This window comes from Mus pahari, chromosome 1, assembly GCF_900095145.1.
Source record: "Mus pahari chromosome 1, PAHARI_EIJ_v1.1, whole genome shotgun sequence".
NCBI lineage: Eukaryota > Metazoa > Chordata > Mammalia > Rodentia > Muridae > Mus > Mus pahari.
The window spans coordinates 34,162,258-34,184,264 of record NC_034590.1 but is presented as its reverse complement, the minus strand read 5'-3'; the positions used below and the strand labels follow the sequence as shown (position 1 = coordinate 34,184,264).

General features: G+C 37.2%; 1 long non-coding RNA gene and 1 pseudogene across 3 annotated transcripts in view; one reads left to right on the top strand and one right to left on the bottom strand.

Annotated features, from left to right (window-relative positions):
• The window catches only part of LOC110329170, a 66,780-nt gene extending 48,898 nt beyond the window's left edge, over positions 1–17,882 (top strand). For 2 of the 3 annotated variants that reach the window (XR_003844881.1, XR_003844882.1), the window contains exons 6-7: positions 11,421–11,532; positions 17,183–17,882. This is a non-coding gene — a long non-coding RNA (uncharacterized LOC110329170). The remainder of the gene's footprint in view (positions 1–11,420; positions 11,533–17,182) is intronic. The other variant, XR_003844883.1, reaches the window with a different exon arrangement.
• A 722-nt stretch (positions 17,883–18,604) lies between these two features.
• LOC110337657 lies at positions 18,605–19,274 on the bottom strand (annotated as a pseudogene).
• Positions 19,275–22,007: the final 2,733 nt, after the last annotated feature.

Below are 22,007 nucleotides of genomic sequence, written 5' to 3'. Positions count from 1 at the left end.
TTGATCACTAATTGAGGAAATGCCCCACAGCTGGATCTCATGGGGGCATTTCCTCAACTAAAGCTCCTTTCTCTGTGATAACTCCAGCTGTGTCAAGTTGACACAAAGCTAGCCAGTACAGTCACTAACAATGTTGTTGAGAATTCAGCCCCCAAACCCTACTTCATTTTGAATCCTAAGCATTTCCCAATAGAAGTGTTAATCAAGATGTATTAGCTGGTGCAATGTTGGCTTTATAGGGTGGTATATATCAACAATTTTATTGGACTTAAGATTCATTCTGTATTGGAAATGTCAAATCTATTATCAATAAAAAGTGGTAAATACCTGTGACCAGGGAACTCCTAGGCTATAGTGAAGAACCTTCTTTTATCGACTGGTTCATAACAATGCCAGCTAAGTATTCCTATAGTCTGTGATTACAGTCTATGACAATAATATTCCATGTGTATTTGTATCCTTTTTATTTCTCATTTTTCATCATTTTTCTCAAGGTCAGAAAAATTCCCAACAGTTTCTAGCATTAATGTTCCAGGGACATTTTGACTATGTCAAAGTTCTTTAGGATTCTGTAACCTGCTGGAGCTCAGGGAGAGTTATCAAACAGCTATATAATGCCCTTCAAAGATCAGCAATTCTTGAGGTTCAAAGAGTTGGAAAGAATTAAAGAAATGGAGCGATAACTGCAAGTGTTGTATATTTCCATCCTCTAAGCCCAACTATTGCAGTCTTGGGCATTTATTTGTGTTCCCTGGGGAAAGATTATCTTGATTTGTTGGCTACTTGCAACCACTCATTGAATGAAAGGAAGGGTCAGGAGACCATATGTTTCAACAACTTGTATGCATCTCATTTCTAATTTCAGACACTGGGAAAAGGCTGGAGTATGTAGGTCAAAGAGGTCCAGTTGCAGTGGCCTTATTATTGGAGTTATCAGAGAACAATTATGTTTGCTGGGTAAAAACTTTCTTGTCCATTGAGTCAGATCACAGACATACACATAACAGTATGTTCTGTGTTATAGAAGTTCACCCAATAAATTTATTGGTGCCCCAGAGATAACTTTGGTGTAATACAGTGTACAATTGTTTTGAGTATATTAAGTGGAAGGGCAGACCTTCCTTACATCTCCTACATGGAGAAAATTATTGTTTAATTGTTTGCTTTATTTTCTGAGATTTAAAATAATTTAATTATTTTCCCATTGTGGTGGTTCAAATAAAATTGACCCCATGGGCTCATATGGCATGCCATTATTGGAAATGTGGCCTTGTTGGAGGAATTTTGTCATTGGGGTTAGGCTTTGAGGTTTCAAAGGCTCAAGGAAGGCTCAGTATAATTCCCTCTTCGTACTGCCATATGGAGATGGCTATAAAACACTAAGCTCCTTCTCCATAACCATATTTGCCTGCATGCTGCAATGCTTTTTAATATGATAATAGTTCACTAAATTTATAATTCAGCCGCAATGAAATGATTTTCATTGTGCCTAGTCACAACAATGGAATTCTAACTAAGACATCTAGCCTTCTCTTCCCTCCCTTGCTCCATCCATCACATATAATTGTATTTGCTTTTTCATATTAATGGCCTAGTTTTTCATTTTTCATTAATTGTTGTAACATGCATTTTTGTATGTATGTAAATGTGTACACATATATATGTATATACATATATGCTTCTTTTTAATTTTTTTAAATTTTAAATAGTTTTTTTTTCTCATGCAATACATCCCAATAACAATTTCTACTCCTACTCCTTCCAGCACCCCCTGACCTCTCCTCTATCCCAGAGTCACTCTGCCTCTGTCTATTTTCAGAAAAAGAGAAGCTTTCAAAGAAACAACAACCAAACACTATAAAACAAAATACAATAGGACAAGAGGAAAATCCTCATATGGAGGCTAGACAAGAAAGATAAGTTTCCCAAGAGTAGAAAAAAAGGAGTCAAACACACACACTCCCATAGTTAGGAGTCCTACAAAACACCAAGCTAATAAATGCAACGTATACAGACAACCAAGGGAAGACTCCTGGAATCTACTCACTTGCTACTTCAGTCTTGCTGAGTCTTTGTATGTACTGCTTAGTTGTTTCATTAGGCCATGCTCTGCTAATAACATCAATTCCTTCGGACTCTTACAATCATTCTAATTTTTCTTCCATGGGTTTCCCTGAGCTCCAAGGGGAGTGAACTGATGGAGACCTACAATGGAGACTCCCTCTCTTCCTAAATTCTGGCTTAGGTCTCAGTATCCATTCTTATGTGCTGCTGGATAAAACCTTTATAATGATAACTGGATATCCTCCCAATGTTTCCATTCTTATTATAAATCACTCTGTTTTACTTATTAATATCGATATAACAAACAATGGCAAGTTAAGGAGACTTGCAGAGATTTAGGTATAAAGGTAATTTTACTGACATATGAGATTACTATTTCTAGAAGTTATTTCTAAGAGAAATGATGGCCAGTGGTTGATGTCTAAATGGGACAATAATAGAAAGACCCAGGGCCTTTTGAAACATTTAATCCAAGATCACTTTGCAGAATACTAGATTTGGGTCATTCCATCTCTAACTAATCCTAGAAAACCTTTCAAATTTGTCTTTCTCCAAGGCTTACTCTTTTGTTATTCCCAGGAAATAGTATCGCATTTTATCCAGATGACCAAACTTCCTCAAGTTACTTTTGTTGGGAATTCTCATCCTAGATGTTAGAAGACCTCTACTCAAGCTAATGTACCTGAATGGCAAACATGAAAAATACTTGGGTATGACAATGACTGCCCAGCGTTCCTGAGAGCTGCTTTTTTATGAGAGGGTCAACAATACTACCATGACAGTTGGAAGCCCTATTCAATTTCAAATTCTTACAGAAGTAAAGAGGACTAATGTGCTCTCAAGGAGTTGTGAGATTTGATACTCTATGTCTGTTTGGACATATGTATGTCTGTTTCTTCTAAGTAATTAAGGGATGAGGTATATAATAGGGAATGGATTACACAGAAGCAGTATGTTTTATGAGTCAGAGAGGCCAAACCCCCCCCCTTGATACAACTGGTAATTGTCAAATTGGGCATTAACTCCTTTGCTTAATTCCATATTCCAAAGTCAGTTCATGGCACAATCAGTTCTTCAAACATAAGATGTGAATAACTGAGTGTAACTCCTCAAGTTTAGGCTACCTGACAATCAAAGGAGAATTCCAATACTATCCTAGTCAATTTATTTTTTTTTTCATAATTTGGTGGATGAACCTCTTCCCTGTTTCTTCAATCTAGAATAGTCTTGAGTATTTCCCATGTAATAAAAATAAATTATACTAAGTTTGCTTTGATTTCAAGGTGTGCAGGTCCTGAAATTCAAGAGGTAGAAGCTTGAGTGAGGTAAGAAGGAAGGTTCTGTTTCTTGTAGGAAACTTTTCTTGGGGACTTTTATGCCTGAAGTTTAAGTATTTGTTGAGAAGTCACTGGGATATTAAAACCTAGTGCTTTAATTTCTTAGGGATACGAGGAAAATCAGCATGATCACACTGGCTCAGAGGCATATGATAATGGTGCTGATAACATAGTCATGGACCTGTGTCATTTATTTTCTATGGGCTCTATATAGGAAGTGAAGTATGCCCTTTGAGAGATGTACTTGGTACGGTAGAGCAGGGTGTGTTTGCCTAGATTGTCAGGCAGATTAAAGTAATCCCTGTTATCCACCAAAAGTTCTATCCTCTATTTCATGTATAAAGAGATTTGTTTCTCTTTCCAAAAACACTCTATTCTATAAATTATCATGAAGATTTTTGAGAAGGAAAGATAATGCTAAGAAAAATAACTATAGGGAAAAATGTGAAGCTCAGTGGTAGAAAACTTGAGAGGAAGCCCTACGTTTTTTCTGAAACTAAACTTCTGTCAGTCCAAGGGGAAGTAGATGTTCTCCTTTATAGGATACATATAAGTTCCCTGGTTTAGTCACTTTAACTCTAAGATCACTAAATCATGGAAGCTCATGTTGATTTTAACCAGCTCAGAAAACCCTGCTAGACAAACTCTTGGCAGTAACAAACAGAAAATAAAGGGTTCTTCCTGCTTGTGGAGTGGGGTTGGGGGTAGGGGTAGCTTTTAGGACCTCCCTGTGTCTTAAGGCTTATTCTTTCTTCCTAATATCTCCCACCAATGAACATTTTAAAAATAGAAACATAATATTCCTTTTCTCCATGCTGCTTGCTTTGAATTCTAGCAAGTCAGAATCTGAGGCTTTGCACTTCTGTTTTTATTTTTCAGTTTCTGTCATGTAAATAAGTTGAATATTCTAGTATTAATAAAATTCAGGTAAAGGAAGTAAATCACTGAGTCATCACTTATTTGTTTACAGATTATGAATATGAGTATTAGGCCACAAGATGACACATACTTCCTGATTCTTAGGTTTGTTTTCTTTTCTTTCTTTTTTCCTGTCTTTCTTTCTTTCTCTTTTTCATGATTTATCTTACTTAAATAAGAAAGGGACAGTTAAGAATTATTTAATGTCATTGTACTTGAATAATAAAAGCATTTTCATAAGATGTTCTATACATACCAGATAAGCACATCAGTTGTTGAAATAGCCACTCAGTCCTGGAGTATTAGAAGAATCATAAGAGGCTAAACACTGGGGCTGTGAAATAATATTGTACTTGTCTGAGCCCCTGGGCAGATACTTTTCCTAATTTTTTTTCTTATGGCTGAGAGTCATGTGTATCATCTAGTTTTCATCCTCATTCTCTCAATACTTTTCTAACTTATTCAGTATCCCTAACATTGCCTCTTTTGTTGTCTGTTTAGCTTCTCAGGTAGTTAGCAATCAGTGATATACTAATGCTATATAGATTCCTTGCAAATATCTACATGTCATGCCATGGATCCCTCTATTCTGATAATCCTTGGGATTGTCACCTCTTCCACACGCATATACACTTTCATAACTCTCTAAGTGTAGCTGCATACATCGCATTGTTACCACTCCACTTAAAAGTGACTGTTTTCTGTATAGCTGGTACACTATACTCATGGTTGTGTGATAAAATATATTAGGGACTGTGATTATTAATAGGAGATTTATTTTGAAACTTGGACAGTTGTAAACAAATATCAGTTGACTGAACGCTAACCAACCATGTATATGAAAATTTAGTGACTAAATTTGAAAGGACAAGTGATCTCCTTATAGCTATTTCCCGTTGTCTTGTTTAATGCTCAGTGCTTGGACACAGGTGTGAAGCTCAAAAGGTTAGCAGCTCTCTCCCAGAAAGACCATCAATGTGCCTATGTGGGGACTAGACAGGAATGTGATGAGCACCAAATAGAAATTTATGAGGGAAGAACAATCTATCTTGACCATCAGATGTGGCTGATAATTCAAATAATTTCCCTTGGGTTCTACAAATTATGGCCTTACACAGAATTAACCTGTAAACCATACAGCATCTTTGGAGTATAATTGTACCAGGTTATGAAAGATCATTTATACTTTGATTGTTGATGGTTTCCATGTCAATATAGAAGAACAAGAGTAGCAGGATTCTTACATGGGATTCCACCCTCTCTCAAGCCTTTTATATGCATATCTGAGTAAATTAAAATTAAAATTTTCTTGAAAACCTGTCCTCAAAGAGCAATAGCTAAAATCTTAGGGCAGCCATCTGGGCCAGCTTGAAACCAGATATCCACACTTGGCGTGTTGATTATTTATACCCCTCCCTAAATGACAGGACAGGTCAGGAGACACTCACTTGAGGGTCCTTGTGCCCTATAACTAATATGCATGTTTCCCCTAACTCAATTGTGAGAGTCAGTAATATCCAGACCTTGGAAATTTGATGTGGGGGATTATCTCCATCAATGGAGTCGGGTGAGATTCATAATCCTATCTTTGGAAAGATATTCTAATCTAGTGCAGTACTTGGATCATAGTGAGCATACCACAGTAAGTAGGGAAAGTAACCAATCACTAGTGCTCTGTAAGTTAGTAAAGAAAGTCATGGGATGTTAAAGAGAACATTGCTGGGATTCTACGATGGTTTCCTTTTAGGACATCAGATACTTTCACCTCGACTTAGTGTAAATAGGTAGTTTTATTACTCTAGTTTTTAATATTTTACTAGTTATATTTTCTCCTTTTCTTTCATCCCTACATCCCTCCATCGTAATTTTCCTTGTTTTTTTTTTTTTTTTCAAATTTATGACCAGTTAATTCTTTAGTATTGTTACACCCACACATCCTTGGAATTGCAGTTAAGAGATTGATTCCTTGGCTCTTACATTGTTCTTTAATCCTCATTTATAGTGGCTCTGCGTACAGTCACTCACTGTAGTCTGTTAGTCCTTGTATAGTGACTTCTTGTAGAAATATTCATTGCCTGGGTTTCACATTATGTTTTGATTAGATGTGGTTTTCTGGAAGTTTGATCAGATAAACTTTATCTGTTTAAAGGAATGTTTTTAGCCTAGATGAGAAAGTTTCATTTGAAATATATGTTGATCTATATGATGACTTGTATTTATCATAGGTATTTTAGATAGATAACTAATATGATCACTTCAGATGTTTTCAGATATCCTTGTCTTAGTTTGGGCTTTACTGCTGGGATCAGACACCATGACCAAGGCAAGTCTTATAAAGAACAACATTTAATTGAGGCTGGATTACAGATTCACAGGTTCAGTCCCTTATCATCAAGTTAGGAGCATGGCAGCATCTAGACAGATATGGTGCAAGCAGAGCCAAGAGCTATACATCTTCATCTGAAGGGTGCTAATGGAAGACTGACATCCAGTCAGCTAGAATGAGTCTTGTAACCCACAGCCACAGTGACATATTTACTACAACAGGGCCACACTTTCTAATCCTGCCACTCCCTGTGACAAGCATATATAAATCATCATATCTTACTATAACTTTGTCTTCTTCATTGTGTATTTACCTCTTTTACCTCATTTTCTAATATATATATATATATATATATATATATATATATATATATTTTTTTTTTTTTTTTGTTTTTCTTTTTTCTTTTCTTTTCTTTTTCTTTTTCTTTCTTTTTTTTTTTTTTTTTTTTCTGGCCAGGCCAGATGGGACAGTTCAAGTGAAGGGGGGAAGGGTGTGAGCAGGGAGGGACAGTTGCCTCCACTGCTCTCTGCTGCACCTAACAGCCACTGATGCAATCACTGCTGTATACTGGACTGGCTGAGCTGTTATGAGCTGAGCCAGGCTGAGCAAGGCTGAGCCAGGTTGAGCCAGTGGAAGGTTGGATAGCCAGCAAGGGAGTGATAGTGGCAAATGTTTCAGGAGAGCAGTTCATTTCCATGGTGATACTATAATTCTTATGACAGACACTCTTAGATGATGATGGATTAATTCTCATACACTTTAGTCCTCTGGATAGGATCTTATATACAGTTTTGGGGTGGGTTGGGATCTGACTGTACCTGCTTCCTATTAGCTTGGTTTGAGATGTTAGAGATGCCTCATCTACACGTGGAAGGGCTTGGGGTGTTGCCCTTACGTGACTGATGGCCACAAATCTCTCTAAAGGGGCATTGCAGCTACATGGCAGGGGCCTGGTATGGAAATCAGGCAAATCTCCTACAATGTCTCCGAGCTTCTAGACTTAGCATGAACTTACCAGGCTTCCTCTCATGGTTCACTGCCTCATACTACATGTTCTTGTTTTCTCTCTCCCCTATATCCTCATATTCCAGAAAATTACTCATATTTCACATTTCTATTTTTTGTTTGTTTGTTTGTTTGTTTGTTTTTTTTTTGAGACTGGATTTCTCTGTATAGCCTTGGCGATCCTGGAACTCACTCTGTAGACAAGGCTGGCCTCAAACTCAGAAATCTGCCTGCCTCTGACTCCCAAGTGCTGGGGTTAAAGGCATGTACCAACTCTTTTGACTTGTGTTCTTCCAATCATACTCTACGTTTTTTTGCCAAGAGCTCATTATTCTTTTAAAAATCCTGGTTCCTATGGATAGTTCAGATTATGTACTTCTGTCTAAAATTTGGTTCTTGGATATAAAAAGAGGGACATCATGTTGCATTTTTATTTTGTATGTGGAATGTTTCACCTTCACATACTGGACATCATCACCATGGGTCAGTACAATACCAAACTGTGTACTTTAAGTCAAAGTAGGGAATACCACTACTGTTTTACCCTAAATATTAAATGCGGGTTAAAAGTCTCTTTCATTTCTTTAATAGATTCCATATCAGGAAAGATTACACTATGCTTTTATCCAACACAGCAACTATCAAATATTTTAAATAGAAATCCCAGCTAGAGTGCTCTGAAGAATAGAAATGACCTTTCTTAAAAGACAACAAACAAACAAACAAACAAAAAACAGAAGAAAACAAAAAAAAGAAAAAAAAATAAACCAAACAAATTCTTGATTTAAGGTCCAACCAGTCATTGGAATATTTCAGCCTAATGATTTAGAGGTAATTATCATTTATTTCAATTCTTATAACCCAGGACTTTTGTATGTGTAAAGCTCTTAAATAAATGTGTTTCAACACATGTTTGATATATTATGCCCTAGAGCACCAGAGGACACATTGTCTAAGGAAAATCAGTCTCTCCTCATTCGTTTTTTTTTTTTTTTTTAGTAGTAGTATGAAAATAAAAGGTTTCTATTGAAATGTTTAACAATGCTAATTGTGAAACTGGAGGTTATATTAGAGCAGAAATGCAGAGCTCATGCTCTGACACTGAATGGACACAGTTGAAGATCCCTAGTTTCTGTTTCTGAACCTCCTCCCCTTAAATAACACAAGAAGTCCACCCCATCAGGGCATCTATTCTCTTGGATGGATAGCTCCTATACTCTGCCCACTCTAATCACAAGTTATCCAGAGCAAATATTATTCCTCCCCTTCACAGTTATTTTAGCTAATATCTGAGAAGAAATGAAGGACAGAAAGATAGGTATGCACCTAAGTAAGGGAAGTAGTACCTGGCATTTGAGAATGAGTCCTTTTGTATTGGAAACATTTTCAAGAAGAAAGTGAAGAAATGCATGTGGCTCATGTTAAATAGAATCAATAAGGGAAACAGAAATATACACAGGAACCAAGAAAATGATGTCTAAAGTTCATTTTTCTGTCTTTCTTTCTTTTTTTTTAGATATTTTCTTCATTTACATTTCAAATGCTATCCCGAATGACCCCTATACCCTCCCACCCACCCTGCTCCCCTGCCCACTCACCCCCAATTCATGGCCCTGGCGTTCCCCTGTATGGAGCATATAAAGTTTGCAAGACCAAGGGGCCTCTCTTCCCAATGATGTCTGACTAGGCCATCCTCTGCTACATATGCAGCTAGAGCCACAATCTCTGGGGGTACTGCTTAGTTCATCTTATTGTTCCACCTATGGGGTTGCAGCCCCCTTCAGATCCTTGGGTACTTTCTCTAGCTCCTCCCCTGGGGGCCCTATATTCCTTCAAATAGATGACTGTGAGCATCCACTTCTGTATTTGCCAGGCACTGGCATATCCTCACAAGAGAGAGCTATATGTCAGGATCCTTTCAGCAAAATTTGCTGGCATATGCAATAGTGTCTGTGTTTGGTAGCTGATTATGGGATGGATCCCTGGCTGGGGAAGTCTCTGAATGGTCCATACTTTTGTCTCAGCTCCAAACTTTGTCTCTGTAACTCCTTTCATGGGTATTTTGTTACCTATTCTAAGGAGGAATGAAGTATCCACACATTGGTCTTCCTTCTTCTTGCTTTTCTTGTGTTTTGGAAATTGTATCCTGGGTATTCTAAGCTTCTGGGCTAATATCTGCTTATCAGTGAGTGCATATCAAGTGAGTTCTTTTGTGCTTGGGTTAATTCACTCAGGTTGATATCCTCCAGATACATCCATTTGCCTAAGAATTTCATAAATTCATTGTTTTTAATAGCTGAGTAGTACTCCATTGTGTAAATGTACCACATTTTTGGTATCCATTCCTCTGTTGAAGGACATCTGGGTTATTTCCAGCTTCTGACTATTATAAATAAGGCTGCTATGAACATAGTGGAGCATGTGTCCTAATTACTAGTTGGAACATCTTCTGGGTATATGCCCAGGAGAGGTATTGCTGGATCTTCCAGTAGTACTTTGACCAATTTTCTGAGGAACCACCAGACTGATTTCCAGAGTGGTTGTACAAGCTTGCAATCCCACCAGCAATGGAAGTGTTCCTCTTTCCCACATCCTCGCCAGCATCTGCTGTCACCTGAATTTTTAATCTTAGCTGTTCTGACTGGTGTGAGGTGAAATCTCAGGGTTGTTTTGATTTGCATTTCCCTGATGATTAAAGTTTCAAATCAGTAAATCTGAACATTTTATATGCTTTTAGGTATCATCAATAGTAGTTTTAAAAATGCATTGGTATTTACTACTTTAGATTATGTACTTATGTACTAAACTTTATTCTGTTAATAATTTCATATATATATATATATATATATATATATATATATATATGGATTTGAAAAGTAATGACTAACATTATACCAAGATCCTGTTACTAATAATCTCCCTGCTATAAACATGATGTAAAATATTACTTAATCATTTTTTGTCAATACTGAAAACTAGTTTTTACAGCATAGAATCTCAAGCTAATCTCTGCTATATGAATGAGATTAGCACATGAAATTAAAGTGGTTTGCACTATCAATAACAATCATATTTACATAGATGATCAATACTTACAATGATCAGTGCAAGTAGTACAAATTTATTTTACACTCAATCTCAAGCAATATAATTCTCAAAGGATAGCATAAAGAGGCATTTGAAAAATTATGCTCGTAGCACACAAACCAGTGTTTTCTAAAAAGTTGAGAATATTAAGTTACATATTTTAAAACATGTAAGATTTGTTAATAGTCAAATATGGTAGTCATTAACTCATAATGATTCTTAAGACTTTATTTGAACTTTTATTATGTTTTTGCATAATCTATAAGGAAGCATTTTAATTTTTTATTTATTCTTTAATCTTTTTGACAGTCCAGACTTTATCCCATCCCAGTTCACTGTCTGACTGTTCCACATCCCACACCTCCTATCACCCCATCTCCAAGAGGATGCCCCCATTCCTACTGTCACCAGACCTCCTCACACCCCGGGGCCCCTCTGCTGTATACATGTTGGGGGCTTCATATCAGCATATGATAGCATTCACAAATCCTTTCAAGAGTGTTATTTGGACCTTAATGTGTGAATTAAACTCGTGTCTTTGCATCATTTCTGAGGAGTTACTGTTTAGTTTAATTCTGGAATATTTGTATGTGTATTACTTTTGTGTTTGTAGTTTAGAATATAAACAGATTGCATTCATTCTAGTGTTGGTCTCTGATGTATGACTTGTGCTTTTTTTATAGGTTCTTACTGTGCTGCTCACTGTAGTCTCAAACTCATCTCTGAAACCATGCTGCCTCTTCACATCTTGAGAAGCTAATGGTACAGATGCAAACCACAACATTCAGCTGATGGGTATTGTAAAACACCTGCTTTCCAACATTCAATTTTGAGATTTGAGTGCTGGTGTAAAGAAATGATAGAGAATGTATATTTTTTTTTTAAAATTCAGGCTTTGCTGAAATTATGTTTAGATCTAAAAATTATTTTAGTGCTTAATATTTTCCATACAAAAGAATTATTGCCTTTGCAAAACTTAGAAATGGCTTGATTTACTTTAAGCTTTAAATATTTAAAAAATGAAAATCCCAGGTATTTACTTTCCAAAATAAATGGCCTCAGGGAGCCTTCTAGAACAATGTCCAATAGAGGTGTCAACAATTGTCATCGTTGAATACTTTTAAAATTTCAAATATACTGAGGTATTTAAGACCAGCTAATGTGTTATTTCCCCTTAAGATAGTGTTTTGCAATTAATATTTGAATGTTTTCCTTCTAATCATGAAAGTAGCTAGGTATTCTCAAAGAGTTTTTTATTTTATAGTTTAAGATGATCATGTAGATTTTATCATTCCTTGATTTAATGCAGCCTGTTACTTGAAGTCTTTCATATCTTAAACTTGTATATTTAGATAAAATTTCTTCAGCATCATAAAAATTCTGACTATGTATTAAGTGTTTGGTCTGCATTAATTAATTAATCTATTTTTCATATAATATTTTCAAATAATATATTTTGAGGACATTCTTTCTCATTATAAAATTTGCCTCAGATACTCCCTACCTCCTACCAACACAACGTTATGTATCCCTGTTCATATGCAAGGCCCCTCTTTCTTATGTCTGTCTGCCTGTCCCTCTTAAACAATAATTAAAAATGAAGAAAAGAAAGGAAAGGAACGAAAGAAATGAAATAAGGAAGGAAGAAAAACTAACGAATGAGCCATCTCAACATCAAAAAACAAAGCAGTAATAATAATAGAAAAGAAGCAAATTTCCCAAAAGAAAAATGAAACAAGAAGCGACCAATTTTGCTGTCCCTATAAATGAGGGTTGTTCAGAGTGTGATTGATATAACAATATAACTTCTGATATTCAATTATTTAAAAACAAAACAAACAAAACAAAACAAAAAAACCCTAATTTGTGTTCTTCTCCCCTGATATCAATTGCAAATACCTTCTTGGGTAAGGGTCCTTCTTTTTGTCTACCTTCCCTTCCCATGCTGGTATTTTTGCCTGATTTGAGCTTGTTCAGACCATATCTGGGCTGCCAGGCTCAGTGCCCACCTATGTCTGACAGTAAAGGTGTTTCTGCAAAACATTGCTTGAGTTTTCTGTTTCTTGTTTTTTTGTTGTTGTTCTTTTTGTGATTGTTTTTAAAACTCAGTGATCACCCGTTGTGCATGTTATTGTCTTTTGGAATTATTTTCTGCAGAGACCTGTGTGGCTTGGCAAGGGGAGTTGATGCATGTCATTAGGACTAATTTTATTTCTATACTCCTTTACCAGAAATAGAGAAATAGCTTTTGGAATAGGCCTATGTCATATCTAGACCCAGGTACTTGGCCTGAGCATTCTGAGATATGTTTTCCATATCATGAGGTTGGTCTTAAACAAAGCAAAGTAGTCGATTACTCCCATAATGTGTATGTCAGTGTCTCTTTGATACTTCTTACTGATGTCTGATACAGGTTTTTAGGTTGTTATATTGATGATTTCTTTTCTCCTCCAGTACCATATAGCTTAATGTTCAGCCTTATAAAATACAGTCAATAAACTCAAAGCTTCTAGTTGGGCACTAGATGTATTTCACATTTTCTTTTTTTTTTTCTTTGTCTTGGCTTTTTTATTTCAGTTAATATTAGAACTTAGAAATCATTTCAAATCCAGCTTATAAAATATCCCTTGTCCTTTAACCTTGTCCTTTAACCACCTGTACACCGTTAAGTTCCTTGGGAACTTTCTCTAGCTCCTCCATTGGGGGCCCTGTGTTCCATCCAATAGCTGACTGTGAGCATCCACTTCTGTATTTGCCAGGCAGTGGTACAGCCTCATAAGAGGCCACTATATCAGGGTCCCTTCAGCAGAATCTTGCTGGCATGTGCAATAGTATCTGGGTTTGGTGGCTGATGATGGGATGGATCCCTGGGTAGGGTTGTCTCTGGATAGTCCATCCTTTCATCTTAGCTATAAATTTTGTCTCTGTATCTATATCATTTCATGTGTATTTTGTCACATTTTCAATAACATAAATAAGTAGAATCTTCAGCAGTTGGGCCTCTAAATCATGATGTAGATAATTAATTATAGTTTTGTAAATGGTACATGATGCTTGAGTAATAGTCTATAAGGTCCCGATGTCCAATCACTCAAAAACTCATTAGTGTAACCAGTGATTTGATTTCATATTATACTACTTATACTTGTGACAGCAATATCTATCCAAATACAGAGTGATTTCATTCCAATTCCATATGTATATGTGTATGTATGTGGTATCAACTTCTTTGATTTATTTGTGCTTCCTGAGTATTGTATTTGCCTTATTTCTACCATTTCTTCTCCTACCATTATCCATTCAATGCCTGCTACATTATCTAAATGATTATAATATTCTATAAATCACTATTGTTTATTTCATGTAAAAATGTATACATAACTACTCATATATATATAATATATAATATATATATATATATATATATATATATATATATATATATATATATATATATTTCTGAACATTACATATATGATCATAAGACACATCCCTGGAGATTTCTATTCTCCCTGTAAGCATCCATGATTTACCTGTGGTTTTTCAGCCAAGTACGTGATATACTTTCTCATCTTTGTGGGAACACCAATTTGTAGTGTCATTCTTTTTATCTTTTGTAGATATGCATGTTTTTAAGATTTAATGTCTGTAGCTTGCTTATTCTACATAGAAGACACTTTCTTCACAGTAGGCACCCTATTCTCCAGGATTTTACGATCTCTTTACCTCATTTAGGCAGAGTTGTAACAGTCTTGGAATAATTGTGAAGTTTGTGCTATCATCGTTTTGGTTAGACACATCTCTGTCAGTGATTCTTTGAAGTTTATACAGCTGTATAATTCTGTAGTGGTTATTGTGTGATGCTAAATGAAGGTTTTCCTGAAGGTTATAAATAATTGTGTTTATGAGTATAAGGACAGATATTTGAAACACATTTATAAATCGTATTATATTATTTCAGGAAAATTAGCAGTGGAAAGATGTCTTAAGTATCGCTGATACTACTAGCCTTGTATAATAGGCCATGTTTATTTTTACTAGGCATAAAAATTCTTATTTACCATGATAGAGGGCTGCATTGCTGAGCAAAGATATACCTAAAAATTCAGATATGTCTTTGAGCACCAAGGCACTTAATAACCATCTTTGGGTAAAATTTAGCAAATATTGTCACTAGAAAAAGGTGCTCAGGTCAGGCAGTTTACTTTGAACATTTGTAGTACTCTTAGCTGCAGTGTTTACATTAACACAGCACAGTTGTGAAGAGTAAATAAATAAAGAGCAAGCAGTCTGAATGACATAGAGACTGTCCCTAAAGGTTTCATATTGTAATAAATTCATAAATGAAGCTTATTGTAAACTATAGCAAAGCTGAGGATTTCTGTTAAAGTCTGATATGAGAAATATGGGAGAATCCTATGTGCTGCTCTTATTCCATTTTATGTGTGGAGAATCACAGAGAAACTTTACAGACACTTGCCCATATCCTACGATTTCAGTTCAGTGTTCACAAAACAAAAGGTGAAACTGGAATTATGCTAAGGACATAGTCAGAATTAGAGAAGAATAATAGCTGTTTACCTAAAAGTGAACATTTGTCTGGTTCTTGAGCTACTTTCATTAATTCATTTTTTGCTTTTAAGGTTATAATATGTACAGCTAGGTAAATGGCACAGTCAGGAATGTGTGTGAGAGAAAATAGCTTCAGGGTTTGTTTCTAGAACACATATATTGAAAAGCAAGCATATGGGATTGATTAGCATGCAATCCTAGGGTATCGAGGAGAAGTGCAGACAGGAACAGCTCAGTGTTTTACTAGCCAATAAGGTGAAACTATTTGGCAAATTCCATTTCTTGTAAAAATACTATCTCAGATCATCAAGTGCCAATACATTGGATCATTAGTTGATTGATATTTAAGCATAATATCATTCGTGAGTTGCCATCATTTGTAATTGTATGCATAATTTGTATACTATATCCTGTCAGTCTAAATGTGCTATGGCTAGAGGCAGAACACATGAATCCCAACTCCTGTCAGACTAGTTCTTTGTATTCAGTGTGCGAAAGAAGATAGATTTTCTTGGGATGCTTGCCTTGAGAGGAAATCTATGTGCCAGTAGGTGATCTCATATCCATGCACACACAGATGTCTTAAATTAATTCAATTGTTATTAAAGAGAGAAAATACATTATTTCATATATTAGTATTGAATTAAAATATTAAGAATATCAATTGCCCCATTGAAAGAACGATTGCTGCTTGCCAGCAGACCCATGTACAACCACACATAAAAACCCTTCCCTACACTTACACAGCATTGTTGAGAATATACATTTATTTTAAAATCTTTAATAAAATAAATACCCATTAAACTATTTTTTTTTATCATTATGACATTGTGAAAAACACCCTAGTTGTTTACGTTTTAAGTAGGGCTTAAAGGCAAGATTTCATTTTCAAACCGAAGCAGCTTGTGGTAAGGCACTCTAATAGACACAAATATATCATGTACTGTTATAATTCAAGCATATAATCATAGCAATTGGGGAAACTGACACAAGCAGATCACAAAGAGTCAGCAGCACGCTTCACATAGCATCCTAGACTCACAGTCAGAAAGATACAGGCAGAAATGGAGGCTTTCATCTAGATAGCCAGCATCGATACATGATTAGCTCTAAGTACAACAGGCAGGTTTGTGGATTGGTAATTAGAGCCAGTATTCAGGGTTAAAATTTATTTTTTTCTAGCTTTTCTCTTTAATTTTCCCTGATTCTGCTGCAACACAAAGGCGGGGGGTGGGTGGAGAGATAAATGAATCAGCTGCTCTTGTGAAGATCTCCAAGGTTACCGCAAGCTTGCAGGCTTTTGCGTTTCATGCCTGGGTTTGAGATCTCTCTCCTGATTGGCTCTCAGTTCATTCTCTATTTGAATGTACGTACTCCTCCAATCAGAGGCAACCAGAGGTAATAAAAATCTCTGCAGCCAGGGTTTTTACCAGTCAGGCTCCTGGCTAGATTCCAGGTACCAACTGGTACCTGATCTAGCCAAAGCCTGACTGTAAGCTGCAAAAGAAAAGGAGGACTGCTCCTGAACCATGCAGGAGACAGAGCCAATGACCAGCACAGGCAGAGATTTTTTCTGGGATTCCTCACACTCCTGCTTTAGTCACAGACTCCTGCTTCCTGTGTAGGAAATGTGAATCTGCTTCTGAAGCCACTGCTTCTGCTTTAATATCTGGCATCCCTGTCTCAGTCCTGTGGTCCTGCATCAAAGACAAGGAATGTGATACAATTTGAAATCCGTTTCTGATAGAGACCATGGATGAGCTGTTCCTTACATTTTCTTGGGGACATGCTGCGTTAGTCTCAGAGTTTCAGAGGTTCAACTGTTTTTGTTTTTGTTTTTGTTTTTAATTTATTTGTTCTTCTCTCTTCCCAGCCACAGAGTTTGTTCCTGCTCCTTGCTCTGGACCCCTCAACCCCCTTCTCCTCTGCGTGTCCACTTCCCTTCAGAAAAGAACAGGCCTCTCAGTGATATCAATTGCACTTGGCATAGCAAAATTGCAGTAAGGTCTGGGTTTTGGAGGAAGGTTTAACCGTAATTTTTCTTTTGCAAACACATGTTTTTATATTTTATTTTCTCTTCCCTGTCTGCCTGTACCATTCATTCTATGAACTCCATCAAGGCACAAGAATATTTGAAAATCACTTATCTCTCAGTGGCATCAGATTACTGTTTTGTACTCTCACTGAAATAAATGTACTCACTAAATTTCCTTGTCACTCTCTAAAAATGAATATCCATTGAATTGACCTGCCAATATCTCATTAGCATTATGTTTTCACCAATCACTTTTCTGTGGTGCATTCTGTGTGTTTATGAAATTAAACTGCTTTGTCTGTGTTGCTCTTTGCATTCATAAAACCATTTTCAATTGCATATATTATATATTTTGAAGGACTCCTTTGTCCTATGTAATTTTATAATCTCCAAGTCTTCCTTCTAGTGGCACCTATGAGTGGGAAATACTTTTGTGAGAACTGATGGTTAATTATAGTACAGTAGAAAAATATTACATTCCTTTGAAGTAACAAAGGAAGAAGACAAATTCATCCTAAAATAATGCATTGATCACAAAAGCTGGTAAAGTTGAATGGATATGGATATATATATATATATATATATATATATATATATATATATATGCAAGATGTAGAAAGAGAGAAGAGAGGGAACTAGGGAGGGGAGGAAAAACCTTTTTAATTATTATTCACAGACTTAATCAAAAGCTTTTATTTTATAATAGCTCTGCCAGGGAAAGCACATATCCAGGAGATATAGTGTTATATAAATGAGAGTTTCTGTGCTCTTTTTCATAGATATGAGGACCTTGCTCACTTGAGCAACTTAAATATCAGATCTTATTTGAACTGTAGAACAGCCCAGGGAGGTAGTTGTTTGTATAGTTTATTTTGAAGAAGTTGGGATAGGCAGAGACTGGAAACTGAGTTTTAACATTGTTCTAAGATTGAAGTCTCCCTACCATTCAAATAGTGATAATATCAAGTCTGATACTGACTATAATAATTTTTAACAGTCTCTCAGTTTATTATCAGCTTTATAGGCCACACAGGAAAACGGACTACATATAGCCTTTTGAAAAACAGTTAAGTATCTGAGGAGAACCAAGATGAGTCTTGGAGGGCATATTTCCCAGGGAGGGGGGTCCCTGAAAGGGAAATCACACAATCCAGTAAGACTCCACTCACAGCATAAAAAGTAAAGATGTCTGTGATAATCTGGCCCTGGGGAATAGGGTCCACAGCTCTGTGGAGCTACTGACATAATGCTTTGTGAAGATCAGAGCATACTATATTCCTGAAGAAGGAGTTTACATCCCAGGAAGGGGTCATGCCCATTAGAGTTCCTCAGCCAGGAGGGATCCCATTGGGGCACACATGGGAGGCATCTTGCCAAGACCCCTTTACCCATAGGTGGAGGAGGACACCCATGACCAGGCGAGTACTGAGTTGAGGCTCCTGCAGTAAGGGCTCTGGCTGTAGCTGCAAGAGTGCAACAGTAACTCTTCCTTGTGGGGTCATCACCTGCTGGAATGACCCTCCAATACCTCATACTAGCCCAGAAAAACCTACAGGAGACTGGCATGGGAACACCAACTGGGATTCCTCTGCCAGTAGTCTTGAGAATACCTGGCCATCCAGCAGCTCCTACAGTTGGCATTCGGGTAATGCCAATATCTTTAGGAGGAGGAGGAGATCCTTCTACTGTCCTGTAGGACCAGGTTCTCCTCCATAAAGCAACACCAGAACAATGACTTGCTTCTCTTCCGTTTCTGCTTGTTTGGAGTTCTTTAGCTTAATCTTCCTTAACTCATCACAGACACAGAAGATCAAATTAATATGCTTGTCAAATGCTTTGAAGGTCCAATGAAGATCCAGCCATCTTGCAGAATGCCTCTCATCCTGTAGTTAATGTGCTATACCATCTTGCTGCTATTGCTCACTGTCATAATGGCAGATCACATGGCTCAGATTCTTGATGGATTCACTTCCATAGAGGCCTGGTTAACTCATAGCCAGCAGCTGGATTCCCCCTGCTAACTGTCATAGTTCTAAACACTGGGTAGCTAAAATATGATTTTGTTAATTGAGAATACTTTTATGAATCGTGTTTCATTGTACTGCCCCATGTAATACCTGGGCCTTCCTAATTTTAAAGGATAAATAAACAATAACATAAAAACATTCTAGTCCACATTTACTTGTGTGCGTGTGTGTTTTTTGTTGTTGTTAGTACTGATGGTACATTAGCCAAATATCAGACATAATGCGACTATCCTTATTTCATTACAGATGTGTTTGCTTAAAAATATCCCTTCATCTCTTTAAAGTGACCACATCCAATATGAAGCATGACTGTTTTACCTTAGAAAAGCCATTACCTGCAGTGTAGGGCTGTGAACCATGAGAGGAAGCCTAATAAGTTTGAGCTAAAGGCTTGAAGCCTCAAGACTCAAAAAGGGTGGTAAGAGCTTTGGCTGCTCCCAGCACTAGGCTCCTGTCATGTATCTACAGCCCTCTATATTATTGTGGCCATCAGTCAGGTAAGGGAAATGCCCCTAGCACTTCCACATGTAGATGAGGTATTCCTAACAACTCAGACCAAGACAATAGGAAAAGGAGAAGTGACCGAGGTCAATTAGGCTCAAAACAGAGTTTTCCATGCTAATGAGGTAAGAAGAGACCCAGAGGGCATGCCAATAATCTTCCCTTCCCAGACATTCCTCCCTGCAAAAGGTATTTAATCTCAGGTACATCCTAAGAAGTGGTGTAAGGTTTTATGCATCTACTTTCCTCCATGACAATAAATTATTTGGAACTATGGACTTCCTCTTTTCATCGAGACACACTGTTGCAAGACACAGAAAATGCCTTCACCTACAGAGCCTCAGTCTAGTCTCTCATAGAAGGCCTCTCTGCACTCCTAGCCACAAGCACCACCAAGCCTGCAGCTGTCAAGCCAAGGACTATCACTGCTGGGACTAATTGGAACTCCTCTTCCCCAACCCTTCCCCTGGATGTGGGCTAGACACAGACCATGGCCCCCAACTTCATTCTCTGCTCTGTTGTGGCTCCCAGAAGTGCCCGGGTTTTCATGAGCCTTGTCACAGGCCCAGGGACCTCCAAGCCAGCTCTGGCTTTCCCATATCTCAGACTGTGCTTTCCTACTCCCAGAGTTGAGTCTCAGTGCTTCCCTACATCCTGGCAACTGCCCTCAGCATGGGATAAGCATAATCAAACTCCATGAGTTCTGCCTCCCCAAGAGACCCTGCCTTGTGGCAGAGTGGGCGTAGGCCTACAACCGTACACTGCAGGATTGTGAACCATGAGAGGAAGCCTGGTAAGATCTAGCTAAAGCTAGACAACCCAGAGACCGTGACGGAAGAATGGAAGCTTTGCCTGCTCCAGTCCCCAGACCTCTGTCACATAGCTGAAAACCTTCATAGAGAGATTTGTGGCCATGAGTCATATAAATTCAATGCTCCAAGCCCTTCCACATACAGATATGTAATAAGTACCTACTAACAGACCCCAAGCCACCCCAAAACTGTATATAAGATCCTATCCAGAAGGAATAAAGGTATGTGAAAATCACTCTGTTGTCTGAGAGTATTTGTCATAAGAGCTACAACACATCAGAGAACAGAAGTGCTCTCCTGAAACTTTAGCCACCAGAAGCTCCCCTGCACTATCATTGCCAGCTAGGCCCAGCACAGCCAATGTGGGCAGGATTCTTGGAGCAGCAGCAGCAGCAACAGCAGCAGCAGCAGAAGAGGTGGCAGAAAAAATTTCCCTTCCCTGGCTGGAGATCTTCTCAGATTGCATCTGGTATGCAGGCCTACACTTACCCAAGGAGTCATGTGAAATTTCTAGAGAAATGCCACATCATCATGCCATAAGTCTTACATAGAAGATGATAGTATATGAAATGTTGGATAAGGAGATAGAAAAATATCCAGTCAAAGCATTGAATATGAATTGACAAAAGATAATTTTATTGTATTTGTGAACAATATGTACAATAGTGTAAGGGGATGCTGCAGTGGTGGGATGGGAGTGGGTGGGTGGGGAAGATCCCTCATAAAGGCAAGTGGGAGGGAGGAGAGGGCAGATGTGGGGTAGGGGAATTTGTGGTGGGGTAACTTGGAAGGATCATATTATTTGAGATNTAAACAAATGGATTGATTAATAAGACCTAAAAAAAATAAAAAGTTTTATGAAATTGAGTTGTAAATTATTTGTTATGGAAGATGAAGATATCTGCTTGACTCTCTAACTTCTGCATAGAAAACAAACAAAGAATCAATCAAACAAACAAACCATATGTGATGGTCTTCCCTGACAAGCTGCTGATCTCTGGGTTCAGTGCGAATCAAATAATATGGTGGGACTGGATTCAGGATGAGGCTACATGATGATGTCTGACCTCCACAAGCCTGTGCTCATATGTTCAGCATCTTTACACATGTGAATACTCATTTACAGATACTTATTAATATAGACAATTTTGTAAGCATTTAAAGAATTCATATGATTAGAAATTTTATCTGATAATATTGAATAGTTAATTTCATTATCATATAAACTGAAATATTAATGTATAATGTATATTGTGATAAAATATTATTTATAAGAAAACACTTGCTGGGCGTGGTGGTGCACACCTTTAATCCCAGCACTCG